The following is a 14274-nucleotide window of genomic DNA, read 5'->3' as shown; positions in this document are numbered from 1 at the left end:
ATCAAAAAAGAGTAAAAATGAACAAAAATAAATTTCAAAATAAAAATTTAAAACTAAAAAATAACAATATGTTTGGTCAATGTTTTAAAATTAAAATCTAAAGAATAACATAAATGCGCGACCAAATACTTAGACACTAAATGCGCGACCAAATAAAGAAAAACTTCATTTTATAATTTCTTCAACAAATGGATGTAATTAAATAATTCTAAATTTTAGATCACATCCTACTATGAGCATGATCATTAAAAAATTTATAAAAAATTTCAAAAATATTGAAAATGTTGACTATACAAAAGTGTGTAATGTTGACTATACACTTTCTTTACATGTGTTTTTTGATTTTGCCGCTAGCTGTTAATTAAAGGGTTGTTCAGCCAACTGCCTACGTCCCCGCCTTGGCTAACCAGCACAAGGATTATCACACTAACTTGCTCTCTTGAAAGGGTGGAGCGGCACCTATACAAACCAGGTCAAATTATCACAGGGCTGACCTCAACCTTTACACCAATCCTTACTGGGCTAGATTACCGCCCCCTTAGGCCACGCCTGGAATCTCTCAGATATACAATCAGAAGGTACAATATATGGGTGCTTTCATGTAAAGTAAATTTGTACCACAAATGCGCACAATATTACATACACCACAGATGATTTAATAATGTAAGCTCAATGTGGTCTAAGTAGTTTAACTCTCAAAGATGTATTCTATCAATGTAGTGAGTACGTGAGAGTATCAATAATAATCTGTGTATCTCAAAATGTTCAATCAAACATGTTTACACATTACACCAAGCAAGCCTCAAGAATATCAATCAGAGAATATCTCAATCACACAAATGTGTATATGCTTGGATTGCAAAATAGACAATCTTTGTTTTCGGCAAATGATATATATACTTGTATAAATATTACCACAAAGATTAGTGTAACAAACACAAATATCTTTTCACAAATAGTTCAATAAATTCCACAAGATATTTGAGTAAGCTTAAAATATGTTTTTGTAAACCAAAAACAAATACAAATTTTCAAAGATATTGCAATGATAATGCAACACTCGGAAGTTTACCACAAGTTATCTTAGGGTAGGCTTATTAGCAAAGCCTCCTAAGAAAACTTAGGTTATGCTCTCGAGAGAAAAATCGATTCAACCACTTCAAACAATGAGAGCAAAACCTTTTAGAATATGCACTCAAAGCACTTACAAATGATTTTGAACTTGAAGAAGTAAGCTAGAGTGTTTGTAAGAAAGGTATGAGCAACACGAATCAAAAGGAGTATTTTTGCTTAAGAGAGAAATCTTTAATCCTTTTTCGCTAATCACTCATTAATTTTTCCAAATGAAACAGTATATATAGACATACCAAAATATTTGACCGTTGGGGACCTATTAGGGATTGTTGGAAAAGTTTAATGACACTTAAACCAATTTAACCCTGTTTAAAATTATTAATCGTGGTAAAAAAATAGGAGCAACCCGAGAGGTCCAGTCGACCATAAATGTTTCGGTCGACCAAGACTCAAATGGTTTGGTCGACCAAGGGACTTTTGAACTGAAAGGCTTGGTCGACCAGAGAGGGAGATTTCCCAAACTTTTGAGGTTCGTTCGACTGGGCCTTTTTGAACTGTATGGTTCGGTCGACCGGACCGCTGGGAATTCTCCCGAGAACCCTCCGGTCGACTAGGTAGTTGGAGTACAAAAGTGGTCGGTCGACCGGGATCAAATGAACTGTAGGGTCTCAGTCGACCTGGACCTTGGTCAATGGTTGACCCAGGTATGGTTCGATCGACCAGGCAAAAAATGAACTGATTTGGCCGGTCGACCGAAAGTGCACTAAGTGTGCATTTCGGTCCTGTCTTGACACAATCAAACCCTATTTAAGTGTCTAACAATCATATGTGAACATGTGTGTGTCCAAGGATCACTTGGGTCCAAAATAGAGACACCGAAAAAGTCCGGTGTCGGTCGACCGAAAGGTTATACTAAAGTGATTTGCATTATGATTTGCTTTGAGCTTACAAGATAAACCATGCATGTGATGTGTGTGCTTATTACAAACCGAATACCCTAATTACTATTACAGACAAATATCACTAAAAATTATTACAATTAAAAGCATGAGTTTGTCTTCAAGCTTTGAGCTTTCACGTGCCATTAACGATATGCAAATATGAACCTGCACATGAACTAGATATTTATTAAATACAAGAGTATTTGTCATTATCAAAACCAGGGCGTGACCTATAAGGTCAACAGTTTGAATTCTAAAAAAAAAAAAATGAGAAAGGGTAAAAGATGAAAGATGAAAGATGAAAGATGAGTTATATCCCATTATGTAATACAAAGCCTAATGCAAGCCTTTAATAAACTCAAAACCAAAAGAATTAGTAGAAACAAATGTAATCATAAATTAACACAAATAACAAACATTTTAAAGATTATTATATTAGATCATTTAATCATGTCATGTTTTCGACGTAAGTTAGATTTTGAAAAATCTAAAGTCGATACATGACATTTTTTGTTGAAATAGATAATCAGATCCTGCCATTGTCAGATAATTTAACTTAATAATTAGTTAAAACATACTCGGTATAATTTTAACACCCTTCCTACATATATGCGGCATAAATATGTGTTTGGATATTGTTCGTGAATACAAATTCTACTTAGAAGAACTCTAATTTCCATTAAACACGCAAAATTTAGGATCACATTGCAACGAACCACGTATTTAATTACCCCTAGTAGCAAAACATATTAAAATCCAAGGACTAAAGTGTAATTTTGGTGATAATTTTACCAAAAAAAAAAGGCATAATTTACTCAAATATTTGTGTTTAGTCGGGTATATTGAAAATTTAGAAGCGTTGCAACATGTTATTTTTATTTAAAAGTTGTTTAGTTGACTTATGCATTGTCATATCGACTTGAGATTAATGATCCAAATAGGTTAATTGGAAATTAATTCTCATAGATAAGATTTGAAATTCATCAATCGTGAAATAGTACGTTACTATTTAAATAGTTAAATTCATGTGAATAACAGGTATGACTTATATATTGTGAATTTCACTTTTATGGATATAACTACTTGTCGAATATTTTGTGATTGATAGATTTTTCCCTATTGGTTCGACAAAGGACTTAGTGGTTTTTTTTCTTTTGGGGGGGGGGGGGGGGTGATAAGAGTTGAGAGGTCAAAAATTAAGATGGTTTAATGATGAAAGCCATCTGATTAGTTGACTTTTGTGTTGTGATTGTTTGGCCTGTAGCACTTTGTAGATCACATTGCTATGATAGCGGGGGTAGATTTTCCAAAGTGAAATCATTTGATTGTTGGTGGAAATTTACTTGCCACGAAGGTGTATAAAATGTGGACATCACTTTGTATATTGTGAAAAAATAGAAAAAAAAGAAATTAATTTTATTAATAATTTTAAATAATACTTTCTCCAAAAAAAAGACAAGAAAGTTGTTCTTAGAGCATTTGTTTTTGAGATAAGATAATTTCAAATTTGAATTTAGATATTTTCATATTTAAATTTAAGGTTAGAACTTTAAGCATGTATTTGAGAGTTTAGAGTTCAATTTTAGATTAGGATTTACGTGGATTTTGACATGTTAAAGTAATTTAGGGTTCGAACTTCTACTTGTCTCAAAGTTAGCTTTTCAATTGATCTCCTGTAAATTTAAAACAATTAGATTGATCAGAATTGGTATTCAAGAAAAATCCTTTAATGCATAAGTCAAATCGAGTTTTCTAAGAAATATTTGTGTAAGATGGGTATGGTTATTGGATAGGTCGTTCAAAAGTTCCAATTGCCCACTGATTTCTCATTGTAAAACACTTAATGAGGGCTTTTAGTTAGAAACTCTTTAACCTCCTCCATAGTGGACACAGGAACCACAAAAAATCCTTCATCTATTATCATAGACTCCTTCACCAACTCTATGCTCGACATGTGTACCTAAAACTATCCCTCTTTAGTCGAACCAAATCTCAACTTACTGAGTGCTAGATCATAAATTTTAGACATTTAGATTTATAAAAAATTCAACAAAACACAATGCAATATCATTTTATATTTTATTAAAATTTACATAAATACAACAACGACGATAACAACAACAAATAAAACCTTAAGTTACACTAGTTGGGATCGACCGTCTTAGTGAATAATCTGTAAGGATTCACATCACAGTGATATAATAAATTTTGTACTAGTTGTCAGCTATCTAATGCAACCCTTCTTTTTTATTTGAGTTTAGAACTGATTGTGTGTGAAAAAATTTACACATTTTACATATCTCAAATCGAACAGCCAAACATATGATAAGTTGTCAACCTCTAGGTTAAGTTTCATTAGGTTAAATAATTTTGTTATAATGTTTGAAATTGAGTAGCCTAGCCTAGGGAAGGACTTGCTTAAAGGTCAAATTGAACCATGCATCATTTTCTACGAGGGTGGTCCTATTTTCTTAAGGCCCTTTATTAGCTACATAGCCCTTGTGTTTGGTGCAGGGGTCCCATGCACGTGCAAGGCACGAGGGACTCTAAGCTTGTCTTCCTTACCATGGGTATTTTGACAGTATAGTCGTTGATACAACAAAATAAATATTATTTATTTCAAGTTGTAATATACTTGCTACATATACATAATTTTAGAAAAATAAATTATCGTATTTCATCAGTAACGTTTTAGATATGAATTTGAAAAAGAGGTAAAAAAAAAAAAAATAAGATGAGAGATGAGTTATTTTGTATCTTGTGAATAGATCTAGTAAACTTTTAAGAGTATAAAATGAGAAAAGAGGTTTTTTTTTTCACAAACAAATTATTCATCCAAACGAAGCCTTGATGGGCAAAAGACTAAAGGATTGGAGGGCATGTGGGGGAAAAAAGAAAAAGAACCAAAATAGGCGACTATCATTAGGGATTGAGAGGTGACTAGGCAAGGGAAAATAAGAGGAAGGAGAAAATAGACTATTGGAATTAATACAAGCAAAGACATGTGACAAGAAAAAAAATTAGAATGATAACAAAGTGTGATAATAAAAATAAAATAATTATACTTTTATAATATGAAATATTGATAAGATTGATAAGCTTATTAACATTAATATATCCAAAAGTGATCGAATACTTTGTGGTTTTCCATATTTTATAGGGGATGGTTTAAAGTTCGAAACAAAAATGCGATAAAAAGTTAAAAACCAAAAAAGAATTCAAGGAGAAAAGAAAACATCTTAAATGTCCCAATAAAACATTGACAAAATCCTTGATGGAGGCTCCCTAACATTTGCTGGCTAGATCCTAAATTACGAGCATAACCGAGTAACTAGACCCTTACTCTGTTACCCTCTCAATAGGTTCCATAGGTAATGTAGCCTCTTACAACCCGATTGTAGGTCTTTAAAATTTAGTCATTTTAACTTGAGATTATGACGAAAAAGATCGTTCATAATTTATCAAAGTGACTAAATGCATAAATTTATATTATGACAAAATAAGAAATGCTAAAGATTCATAATCATAAACTAATTCTAAAATTTGTAAATACATATATATAAATGAATAATAATTTCAAATATGCCTTAAATATATAACTAAAATTCTAGGATGTTGTTTAATTTTGTAATTCTAATCATGGCAAGAGTAATGTAAATTTGTACAATATATTTATCAAATTTATCCTCTTTTAATCCTTGAAATATGTGTATTTAAATATTTATTAATTTTAAATTAACTAATATTTCTAAATATCTTTCAATAATTTAAATAGCTCACGAAAAAAAAAGTTTATAAACTAAACAACTGGAAATTCTAGATGATATTAAATGGGAAATATATAGGTAAATAAATGTAATGATTTTATTATTTCTTTCTCCATTAATTATTTAGTAATTGGTTAGAATTAAGCAAAGATTCAAGTGCTTTTATCATTTGACCTAAATGAAAAATAGCCAAATATCTACCATTAAATTATCTAAATTTTGTAATTTAATAGTGAAAATGTTTTTTCATATTTAAAGATAAATATTTTAAAATTAATATTAATAGTCTTGGCTTCCATGGTAACAACACTCAACTCTTATATTAATAAATATAGAGGCTTATTCCCACGGGCATGACGCGGTGGAAAGACATCAGCACGTAAGAAGAAGTATCGGGGGTTCAATTCCAGGTAGATACACTATGTGAGCCAACGGCGACCGTGGATGATAATGGAGACGTGTCCTGGGAGTCGGGTTGGCCGAACATCTAACTGATGCATGGAAGTTGTTTTTGCATTCCGGACTTTACCTGATCAGCGAAACGTAGGGGGAAGACACTGATCTATAAGTTTGGTGTCGCACTAAGGGGTCTGAAGGACTTGTTGGTGGCTAAAGTTCCTATGTAATAAAATATATATATATAGAGGCTCTCTTTGACTTTAAAATTAATGCAAATTTTCATTAATTTTGAATTAAAAATAAAACAACATTATAAGAGTCAATCAAGGCTTTTTGTACAAACTAAATAAATGAAAATATATTAATATAATGATGCGCATAATTTAAAAAAGAAGAATATATATAAAGGAAATGCGGTGAATAAATTTGTGGGTTGATAAATAGAATAATTGCATCTCTGTTTTATTGTCCTAAATTTGTAAATTTAATTTTTTATATTTCATTCACAATCCCATGCTCCCAAGAGACGAGCTATTGCTGACGATATGCTAAATACATTTTTTTAGTGATTTTTATTTAGAGATTATTCAATATTTAGTAAAATGAATTGAGTAATTAGGTTTAATTTGACCCTCCTGTGGTTTTTTAAAATGACTTTTTGGAAAAGGGACTAATGAAAAGGTGCTTTTTTATTTTGCTTTAAAAATATTTAGCCCCTCTGCGAAAAAGGATTTGTTGAAAAGAAAAAATTGACTTTGAGTGTTTGGTAAAAAAATATAAGGTGTTTAAAAGTATTTAAAAGGAACAAAATAAGAGAAAGAAAAAAAATGCTTATATGCTTTCAATTTATTTTTGATGTGTTTTGAATTATAATTTTTGTAATAGAGACATAAAAAAGTCAAATACTCGTGTACTACACACCCGTCTTTACTAATAGTTTGAATTTACAAAATATTTGACTTTGATTTTACATTACATCATCGTTTTTAGGTTAGTGAAAGGAAAATATTATTCCCTAAAAGATTGCCATCGTGGTAGCTTCATAAGTGGCATGGAAGTTAAAGTCTCACTAGTTTTCTCACACGCGCCTCTCGACCGCTTCTTTTTGTCTCTAATGTTTCGTTAACTTACTTTTGATGATAACAAATTATTTTTTACTAATGATTTTATTTTTAAGTTGAGATACAAAAGTATTTTAAGTCATTATAATCGGAGGATTGAGATAGCATGAAGTTATTTTTATTAAGTGAGGAATATGTAAGTAAATAAAAGCAACAATTTTATTACTATCTTTATTAACTGTTATTTTAAATTAGAAAAAGATTTAATTTTTTTTATTATTTGACACAAATGACAGAGCAGTCGGAGACTCAGAGGTCCTATTCAATTTATGCAATTTTCTAAATTTAGTAATTGAATAATGAAAAGAATTTTCATATTTAAAAATAAATACATTAGTAATTTAAAATTAATATTAATAGTTTTAACCTTAGTGCAAATGACACTTGACTCTTGTAATAATAAATACAAGAGATTCTCTTTGACCTCCAAAATCCAATGTACTAATTTCTATTAAAAAATAAAGAAAATTATAAGAATCAATAAAAAAAACTTTGTGCAACTAAATAAACAAATCATATATATGCATACACACACACACACAGTTTAAGTAACATATTTATTGAATTGTATTCAAAATAGGAAATGTAATCATTAAATCCATGGGGTGACACATTAATTAATTGCACATTTTTGTTTAGAAACTATCCTAAATTGATCAATTTAATTTTTCATATTTCATTTACTGTAGATTTGTGTCTTGAGATACAAACTATTGTTAATTAAAGTATGGTACTACTTTTTTTTTTCATAATTTATTTAATATTTAGTGAACTAAATAAAACTATTAGCTCTTCTATCTGAATAAGAGGTAGTAAAACAAAATTATGGTTATAATTTATTTCTGTTGTATTTTATGTCGTAGCATCTTGGCGGGCCAAGTCTTATTGAAGGGATGAACTTTCAAAGGCCTTGACCCGAATGGTGGTCTTGATATGAAAGACGTGATAGTTGGGATAATATTTGGGTAAAATATAATTCATGGAGTCGTCAATAACTTATTATTTATCTAGGTATGGTTACATCACCTAATTAGTTACTATCAATTAATTAGTCTCTAAATCAAACCTAGATCCAAGGGATCAATAGCCATCATCTGTGCTACTAGAGTCTGGTTTCTAAGTGTGGGTATCCAAGGGGAAGGTTGTAGCGTCCCCTACATATATGTCTTTCGAATAGTGTCAAATTAACCTTAGATTGCTTCAAAACGAAGCAAGTGACACAATAACTAGTGTTTGTTATTATTACCAAACTTTTTAAGTATTGTATTCACTCATATGCCATATGGAATTCCATTTAAGGGTACAACTTTCTTCTCAAGAATTCTAAATAAAGTTCCTTCTCTGACTTTCAGTTTAGGACTTATTTTAAGCATTTTTCTCATCTTGATCTTATTGAATTTCCTACCTTTTAATGTTGAATCCACCCACATCCTATTTGAAATTATGTTCGAGGACATAAGTTTCATCTGACTTCAAGAAGCTTGAAGGGATAATATTATTTTGTTGTGGCATGTGGCTCACATATTGAGTGGAAGGCATGCACAAATAGAAAACATGATGGAAATCAGGATGCAGCAGGGAAACCATCGACGGTAGCCCTATAACCGTTGACGGTTTGAAGTAGTGTCTAAGAGATTTTACTCTCTGTCTGAAATTTTCGACGATATGGCACAAACCATCGACGATTTGGCTTGGAAACCTTGTGCAGATTTTCAAATTTTGAATAAAGGACGTTAAGTTGGTTGGGATTTGGAGGAAAACCCTTCGAGAAATTTATATATACGTTAATTTTGATGTATTTGTAAGGGTTGTTCAATTTTGGGCAAGAAGATAGTGAAAATTGTCAATTGCTCCCGTGGATGTAGGCATCACCGAACCACGTAATCCTTTGTGCCTTTGTTACAACTTTTATATAATTTGCTTGGTTGTGTTTGTAATGCCTCGAACCCAAAAAATCGGTCCGGTGCGTTGTACCTGGATAAACTGTGCTTCGTAGCACCCCGAACCTGCCTGGTGGGACTTGGGTGTCATGTCATTCATTCATTTACCTAATACCTGACATTCTATTATCATTTACGCAATGGAAAACATATATATAATCCTCCAACAATATAATACCAAAGTTTTCTACATCTGTCTACATTTCAAAATAAACTATTCATCCACACGTATCCACATATATACATATCTCCAACATCCAGTATTCACAACCATCCATTTCTCAGAAGACTTAAAATATATAACATAAAACTTAAAAATTAAAACTTAAAACTTAAAACTTAGATACAATACAAAATATCATCGCAAGTTTATACCTTTTTTCTCCAAAATGCTATAACAGCTCTGAGCTTTCTAAGCTCGATCATGTGGAGGTCCTGAAAAAGATAGATTTTTATTCGGGTGAGACACATTTCACTAAATGAAGAAACAATATATTAAATCAGCGTGCGGCCAACATGAGGTTTGTAAATAACATATTATTCATCATTTGCAAATTATTAACATGATTTCTGAAATCATTTCCTAAGCCTAATCAAAACACATGTAAGATATTTTACTCACGAGAATACCCAAGGATTGGGGTGATTACCCACCCATACAAGTAGCACCTCTCTACTCTAATACTTTAGACAGCCCATGGTCACAACTGAAGCATATCAGGGTACTTATCTTACTCAGTAAGTTCTCAGGTGAAAAACTAATCTCGTACTCACACTGTTCATACAAAGGTTTACTAGCGAAGGCTCTTGAGAATAAGGAAATTGACCTGCTCATACAAGTAATTTTCCTCTATCCTAATACGTTATGTAGCCTACTGCTACATCTGATACCTAGTAGGGCACTCGCCTTTCTCAGTAAGCTCTTGGACGAAGAGTTTATCCTACCCATAACATGTACCATGTTATACTAGCATAAATACTGATAATATCATAATATATTATTCTGTCTGTCATTTATTTTGTATTTCTCATCGGTTCATGTTCTCAACTTTGACATTTCCTAACATTTTACTTTACGTAACTCTTTGCTATTTTACATCATTCATATTTCACATTTCATTTCCATTTTATTCACATTTCACATTTCATTTCCATTTTATTCACATCTCGTTTCATTCTCATTTTCTGAGAACGTTGGAGATGTGAACCGAGCACGTCGGAGAAGATAGCCAGAGTATGCTGTTGGTGGAACAAGGGGCTGCTAGGGTAGGTTGGTGTGGTGAGGTTGCCGGGTAACAGAGACAGCAGCGGCTTCGGGAAGAAATCAGCAGCAGCAGCTGAGGTTGAGAGAAACGCTCACGGCTGCTGTGCTTCGACTGGAACAGGGAAGCTCCACGGCTGTTGTGGTGCTCGAATTGCAGTGCAGCAGCTGCTTTGGTTGGAGTTTGCTGGATAAGAAGGTAACCGTGGGGTTGGTGTGGCAGCAGGGAAATAGTAGAGAGAGCTGCGGCCAGCCGAGAGAGAGCCTAGGATGATGCCGGAAAAACGCCGCAGGAAAAAAAACTTTCCGAGACAAATCAAACAATCCGCATATGTGAAACCTTCAAAAATTTTAAGGAACAAAAGGATATAAAAGGAAGCCCATTTTTTGTTTTGTGTATGGAAGTTGCTGCAGATGGGAGGTTGCTCGACGGAGACGACGAGAGAGTGTCGGAGCAGAGTGCCAAAAAGTGCAACAGAGGGACGCAGTCCCGAGACAGAGTGAGACAAGAGAGTCACAGCAGAGAGTCGCCCGAGAGAGATAGCCAAGAGATGCTGCGAGCACTGGGAGTGAAACGAGAGAGTCGCAGCAGAGAGACGTCGGATGGAGGCAGCCGAGAGATGCTGCGAGCACTGGAGTGAAACGAGAGAGTCGGCGGGTGGTGAATCGTCGGAGACGAACACCGGAGACTGAGAGATCTGAGAGAGATGTAGCGATGAGACGAGTTGAGAAGGATGAATGCCGGAGAAGACGAACGGACGCGTTGCGGCGTTGATACTCCCTGTGCGGCGCAGCAGAACCCAAAGAAAAAGAGGGTAAAAAAAGCTAGGTTAAGAAGAAAAAAATAAACTGTTTTTTTTTCTTCCCTCATACCATGTTAAGATTGGAGAAGAATGATTTTTCTCTATCGATGTTTTAATATAAGGATTACAAGGGTATATATAGATAAGATAATTGAAAAAATGAAAAATAAATATTGTGCTAAAATGAAAAATGTATATAACTCTAATATTTGGTATACCCACATAATGGTTCATTATGTGACTAACCTTTGGGATGCCAATGTATTTGCCTATATCCTTATGCTTTATAATAAAATATAGATAATAAGATGATTAGCGACATTTAGTTCTTGAAAAATTAGACTGTTGAATTTCTATAGTTTTTTTTTTTTTTGGTATTCCTCTTTTTATTTCATTTATAACATTATTATTATTATTATTATTATTATTATTATTAGACCTCGGATTGAGTTGGCCTTTGATTTTGGTGGTCAAGTGAGGTGCCCACCACATGTTCTCTCACTCTCTCAATTTCAAGGATCATTACAAGGGAAGCAAAGTTCCCATCATCCCATGTATAATCCCAAGCTATTGACGCCGGAAATTGAATTTGGTCTTGTCTACGGTTCATGATAACTACAACCAAGAAGAAAAGGAAACCTTAGCCCCGAAGACCTTCTTTGTCATTCAAGTCAAGGATAATGGAATTATTGAAGGGCCCATTGAACTTGTGGTTTTTGATGCATACAAGTCTTTTTGTTGGAACATTAACTAATGGAATGCTTAAAGTATCTCCATTACCCGATAAAACAATCTTGTCAGTATCGGTATAAATGATCTTGCCCCGCATTCAGCTATAGCGAGAACCCCTGAATGTAGAGCCGCTTGGCATTCCAACCCAGTTCCAACAATGCACTTTTCGAGCGAAAAAGCAGAACTGCTTGACGTTGTTCTGTAGTGGATCTCTTACAAGATCAATTCGGATTGGCCTTGGTTCGTTTAGAAAATGTGGTTCGAGGAACTCTATGTAGAGCAATTAGGCATAAATTGATACCGACTCCTCAAAATTTAGTAATTTCAACTCCATTAAAAACCACTTATGAATCTTTTTTCGGTTTATACCCATTATCTCAAGTTTTGGATCGAACATATCCATTGACACAAATAGTTCATGGAAGAAAATCGAGTTATTTGGGCCTTGGAGAATTGACAGGGCGAATTGCTAGTTTTCGGACCCCCCCACCAAAACACACACACATATTTGATGTAAGTGTTTTAAGTCGGGGTGACAAATCGAGTTGGCAGGGCAGGTTTAGATGAATTATAAATGAGTAGGAGTTAAATGAATTTGGGTTCGAATTGACCGTTTATTAACGCATGACTAACATATAAATTTAAATTCATCCATTTATTAAATGAGTACTCGTTCGACACCTAACCTGTAAGTATCCGTTTAAAAATATATAATTAATTTATTTTTAATTTTTTAAAAACATTTAATCTAAATTGACTTAAAATTTATATTTTTTAAAATAGCACTCTTATCACCTATGTTTACATTTGATGAAAGCAGGCCTTGGATAAAAAAATATCATGGAGCAAAGTTGTTAAATTACTGGCATAGGAAAGGCAGAGGTTCGTCCGTTGGGCGAATGGAGGGCCGGTTCTTCATTAAGGCCACTGAGGTGCTTGCCTAGGATCCCAAATATTTTGGGGGTCTCAATTTTTATTTTAATATAATAATGTTAACATTATTTATGAAATTTATGTGTTTGGTGGATGGAGTGCACATGCTTAAAATTATTTGATATGTCTTGAAAAATTAATTTTAAATAAAAATAAAATATTAAGGATTCTTAATTAAATCATTCGCTTAGAGTCTCATATTGTGAAGCGCCGTTCCTATAGCGGTTTATTGCATCAAAGTCCCAGACTCCCAGTACAGTGCATAGACGAATTCAAAATTTGCTTTGGCGTGGATGGGAAGATTTTTAACTCTGATCTTGAAAATTGGATAAGCCTTTCAATTAACCAAACAATAGCTCAGTGAAGGGTCAGATCACCTTTCTGCGTGATCATGGGATGAGATGAAATCATAACAGAACAAAAACCCTAATTCCCTAAAGCCATAAATAAGTACCAGTGCTGTGCTGCTGAAAAAAAAAAAAAAAGAAAAAAAATTCCAAATTGATCGGGTCACCGGTACAATCCAACCTGCTCAACCCGTTTATTAAATGGGTTTAATTTGGATTTACCCGTTTATAAACAAGTCGTCTCCTACTAAACTCATATTTAGGCGAGTAACGGGTCACTCGGATTTTGACCAGTTTTATCATTTTTTTAACTTTAAGTTGGAGTGAGTTACATGACGAGTTATGCTCTTTCAATTTTTGACTTAATTGAGCTTTAAATTACACTCTTAGGTTAAAGTAACTTTTCACTTTCTTGGCCAAGTCCATTAATAATTTATTCTCCTTCAATTACCTAAATGGAAATATTTGTTTTCTAGAGAAAAATATTCGAAACATATCCCTACTCTTAATTAGGGTAAAATGTTCTCTTAAACTCAATTTAATTATAAAATAATATAAAATATACGTATAACATATATAATAAATAATTCATGTAATATTAAATATATGATATAAAACTTGATTATGTAAGATGAGACGTGTAAGCATAAAACTCGAGCTCATCATGTCGTGTTATGAGCTGAACTTAAACTCAAAAGAAGTCTTATTAAGCTCTAGTAACTAGTGACTCGGCCTAATTCACTTAAACATATACCTCATTTGTTGGGAGAAATTAAAAGAAAAATAAAAAATAAAATTTTTTTATTTCTTCTTTATATTAAATATCTAAAACTAAAAATATTTTAATATGATTAAAATTAAAAAAAAATCAAATAGTAAGAATTCGTCTCTAATTTCTAAAATTATAAATGGGATTCCCCTCTTGTTGTTTCATTTAAAATCGTCAAATTTATTCC

This window comes from Malania oleifera, chromosome 4, assembly GCF_029873635.1.
Source record: "Malania oleifera isolate guangnan ecotype guangnan chromosome 4, ASM2987363v1, whole genome shotgun sequence".
In the NCBI taxonomy this organism is placed as follows: domain Eukaryota; kingdom Viridiplantae; phylum Streptophyta; class Magnoliopsida; order Santalales; family Ximeniaceae; genus Malania; species Malania oleifera.
This window is presented reverse-complemented; position numbering follows the sequence as displayed.